Raw genomic sequence first — 4,814 nt, forward strand, 5'->3', positions numbered from 1 at the left:
ATAGTGGGCCGGGCCAAAAACACATGTGGGTCCCACTTTCCTGTTAAAGGGCCGGCCCATTTAGTATGTGGGGTCCACCATATAGCAACTGGGCTGGCCCAACAAGATAGTGGGCCGGCCCAATAAGCAGGTGGGGCCCACTTTCCTGTTAACGGGCCGGCCCAATAAGTAGGTGGCCGACCCAAAATGAAAGTGGGTCCCACACTACTGTAAGTGGCCGACCCAATCTGTTGTAGGGCCCTGGTTGTTTGACTAGTCAACTTGCATTAAATTTCATGAGCCTAAAATCTGGTATCAATGATACACACAATTACATACACAAATAAAATAACTAGGAAAATTACAAGGCAATTAATGTGCCCAAATAAAAAAATTACATAGAATCATTGAGGACTTCTATTAGCATCATCAATAACACGTTGACATTTGGCAATCGCCTTGATTGAATCTTGTGTACTCTTGGTCAACATATCAGCTACAGATCTTAAAGCAGCAATACCATGTCTTTTATAAAGTACAGCCTTGAGATATTTACTGTTTGATGAAAGGAATGGTCTAGGTTGACGGCTATGAGAGGATGGATCAGAAGAAAGATCAGAACTTTTTGTGGGCCTCTCTTCTGATGAAGATTGCTTCATCACAACTGCATTCTGATAATAATGCAAAAAAGAGTTAAACGATGAACTATGCAAACATGTATTAAGCATTGTCGATATGAGATAGTCACAAGTACTAAGCACAGACTTACATTATATCGTTGCATAGGCTCACCCCGGAACCTTTTTTGCGCTCTATCTTCTACTAAGGACTTCTTCATTACACCTGCATTCTAGTAATATGCAACATTGTTACAACAGTGAACTATTCAAACATTTATTATGCAATGTAGATATAAGATAATAACAAGTTCCATAAATAAGACAATGTATGGAACTTGTACTAAGCACAGACTTACATCATAATGTTGCACAGGGTCGCTTTGGCGACTATCTTCTAATGATGACTGCTTCATTATAAGCGCATTAAGTAATATTGCAAACATAGTTACAACAATTAACTATTCAAACATGTATTATGCAATGTAGAGATCAGATAACAGCATGTAGCAGAAATAAGCACAAGATAAGATAAGATGCATGTATTGAGCACATACTGGCTCGCTGCAGGTCCTTCTCTTGCGTGCACTAGTCGTGGTCGACATGCCTATCATTTTAGGTTCAGCCATCAAGTGAAATGCTAATCCTCCTGCTCCATTGTCCTTAATCTGTGTTTAGATATCACATTTAAGACCAAGTCAGCTGGTTTCAAATAACAAAAAACTTGAGCTGCCAAATGAATAAGCCAATATTTACCGTGATATCGATTAAAACCAACTAGATGTTGCTTTTCATGAGATACGAATTTCAGACATTCAGATTTAGAGTAGGGTAATGCCAAGGTTTTCCACATAAAGTAAACTGGCATTAAGAATGACCAAATGTCAGGTTCAAATCACCTTCGCAGTTGCTCCAAGACAAGCATATCAAATAGGCAGAAACATAGTAAAGCATGAATGGCATTGCTATGGCAGGGTTCCAAGTGTTAATCTCTTGCATAAGGAACAATGCATATAAGTTATAGATAATAACGGAAGTAAACTGCCAAAATTACCAACCAAGAACTCAGATTGCAACCTTCCCTAGCGTCCCCGCTGTTAATGTTGGATATTCTAATAAGTGGTTCGCATGATCAATTCCTAGGAAAAATAACATTGACAAGTTAGTCTACGATAATACAAAGACCAGACATGCACGCAGCAATAACTATACAAGCTGTGCGACAGGAGCATTCATGGAAAAAAATAGCTATAAGCTAAAGACGACGTATAAGAGCAAGCAGATTGGAAATGCACATAGCATGATTATAAAAGCAGTGTGAGAATAGCTGGCACGAGAAAACAGCTAGCGGCTAGCGGTGAGCTAATGACGTGGTATAAGAACAACCAGATTGGAAATGCCCATAGCATGACTATAAAAGGAATAGCATGCAGTACAAAAACAGTTGGCAGCAAATGAATGGGTATAAGGCTATAAGTATGTGGATGCACACATGTGTCAGTAGAATGAACAGGATGGTAGCGACCGGATAATGCTTTTGTACTGTACAATATTTAAACGAACTTCATGCGAAGTAACACATCAAGAAAGTTAATGGCATATGAGATCTGCAAATAACTACACAAAACATGGCTAAAGAAACACTGCGATCTAATGGGCCAGCGTACTAACCAAGCTGCGGCGGGGTGGACGGGGGCGGCAACTTGCATTCCAGCGGCGAACGCGGGAGACGATGAGTCGACCCTGTTTCAGTAGAAGCGGGCGTTAGTGAAGCAGATCTGGTTGGCTGGCAAGGGATTCGGTGAAGTTGATACAGCCGGTGCGCCGAGCTAGTCGGTGGAATAGATCAGCTTCTGTGGAGGGGGGGGGGGGCCGCGGTGAAGTAGACCCGGTTCCGTTGGAGAGGATCCGGTGCGTCGACAGGAAAGGCGTTGATTGCTATGTTGTGGATGAGGTCGACGGTGAAGCAGATCCGTCGGTGGCGAGGTCGGCGTTGAAGCAGATCCGTCGGTGGCGAGGTCGGCGGTGAAGCAGATCCGTCGGTGGCGAGGGCGGCGGGGGAGCGGGTCAGGTTGGGTGGACAACCAACATGATAAGGCTACGCTGTGGAGGAGTATGCCAGCGGCGAAGCAGATCTAGTACTGTAGAGAGTCAGAGCTTTGGCGTGTGAGAGTATTTTTGAGCTAATGGGGCGAATGGTTGGTGGGTGGGTGTGGGCATGTGGGGAGGGTTCGGGATCTAGGCAAGATATTTCATTGTTACCGAATGAGCCCTCCATGGTCGGTGGGTTGTAACTTCCGGACTAGGGTTAAAAGGGTAAAACTGGTCACGGGATTTTCGAATGGATTCGGCGGGATGATTTGGCGCGGGGCCGAAATTTTCAGTTTCAAGCTACGAGCAAAACGACAAAAATAATGTTCTTCCCCAGGGAGCTCTCCTCTTCTCTTTCTCTCTCGAGTCTCTCTTACTCCCCCGGCTCCTCTCCCCTTCTCTCTGGCGGCCTCGCCGGCCGGAGACGAGGCCGACTTCTCTCTGTATATCGTACACCCTCCGAACTAAATTAATTGATTCAACTTTCCTTAGACGTGTATGTATCTAGAGTAAAAACATGTGTGGATACATCCATATTTAGATAAGCAAAGTTGAGTCAGCTAATTTGGATCCGAGGGAGTTAGTGTTGTTGTAAGCTTAGATCCAGTGTTTCCCATGAGCAGAATGGCGCAATGGAGTCGGGGATCTCGTAATCGGCTTCAGATCTGGCCTATGGTGAATCTGGCGGATCTTGCCGGCCAAACCCCGATCTGGTGCCATCAAGGTGATGGCGCTAACGGTGAGGCTTGCTTTGGTCAGTGCTTCAGATCTGGCCAACGGGGAAGTCAAGCTGCTAACGTTCACAAGCTCGGGGCACACGACGGCGTCATCCGTCTTGCCCGTGAACATCTTGGCCTTTCAGCGGCCCTTCTCAGAGCCAATATGCCGTTGTTGAGGCCATTCTTCTCCTTCGTCCTGGCGACTACCGGCGACACCGTCCCAAGTGGTGCGTCCCTGGCGACGGAGTTGCTGGAAAGGATGCGGAGCAGAGATCTGATGTGCGGTCCAGAAGGACTCGATTGATTTTCTTCTATATGTTTTGGGGTCCTTTTTGTAAAATTGTAGGTCCTATTAGTTATTTTCTAGTTCTTTTGGACCTCTATGTAATTTTTTGGACTAGTTTCCATTTGCAACGATAAACTTGAATTTTGACAAGTTCACGGGAAAAAAATTCTTTGCACATATGGCCTATCATGTATGAACATTCTTAAGATTTAAACTACTATATGTAATGGCCAGCACTTGCACAAGGGGCTCGTCTAGTGCGCACTAGTTTCCATTAGCACCGATAAATTTGAATCTTGACAAGTTCTTGGAAGAAAAAATTGATTCACATATAGCCTATCATGTATGAACATTATTGGGATTCAAACTATACATATATGGCCAACACGTGTGCAAGGGGGTCCTCTAATGTGCACTAGTTTCCATTTGCACTGATAAATTTGAATCTTTACAAGTTCTCGGAAAAAAATTGCTTCACACATATGCCCTATCATGTATGAACATTATTGGGATTCATATTATATATAGATGGCCAACACTTGTGCAAGGGGGTCCTCTAATTCTTGGGGATTTCAATCTCTCTCTCTCTCTCGATCTATCGTTGGTGGCCAGAACAACACACATATGCATGCACTTTATGCGCAAAGGTGCGGGTGCCTCTAATAATTCATGTGTGAGCGTATATTTGAACATATTCTTGGGGATTTCAATCTCTATCTCTCGATCTATATATCGTTGGTGGCCAAGAAACACACTTATATATATACGCATGCACTTTATGCGCAAAGGCGCGGGTGCCTCTAATAATGTGTGTGTGCACTCGATCGATGATCCCTAAACCTTAAACCCTAAAACCCTAATCCCTAATCCCTAATTATACCCTAAACATACACCCTAAACACTAAACCCTAAACCCTAAACACTACACCCTAAACCCTAATCCCTAAACCCTAACCCTAGACCCTAAACCCTAAACACTAAACCCCAAACCCCAAACCCTAAACCCTAGACCCTAAACCCTAATTAACCCTAACCCTAACCCTAACCCTAAACCCCTAGCTAGATAACCCTAAACCCTAATTAAACCCTACATATATATATAGGCCAACGACACTTCATTGC

General features: G+C 44.0%; 1 long non-coding RNA gene across 1 annotated transcript; it reads right to left on the reverse strand.

The window, feature by feature from the left end:
* Window positions 1–584: 584 nt before the first annotated feature.
* On the reverse strand, window positions 585–1,014 carry LOC139834248 (uncharacterized). Its single transcript, XR_011749939.1, has 3 exons — window positions 956–1,014; window positions 749–829; window positions 585–650 (listed from the first exon to the last, which is right to left on the reverse strand). It is a non-coding gene; the product is annotated as an uncharacterized lncRNA (long non-coding RNA).
* Window positions 1,015–4,814: the final 3,800 nt, after the last annotated feature.

Source organism: Lolium perenne, chromosome 7 (genome assembly GCF_019359855.2).
Source record: "Lolium perenne isolate Kyuss_39 chromosome 7, Kyuss_2.0, whole genome shotgun sequence".
Classification (NCBI taxonomy): Eukaryota; Viridiplantae; Streptophyta; class Magnoliopsida; order Poales; family Poaceae; genus Lolium; species Lolium perenne.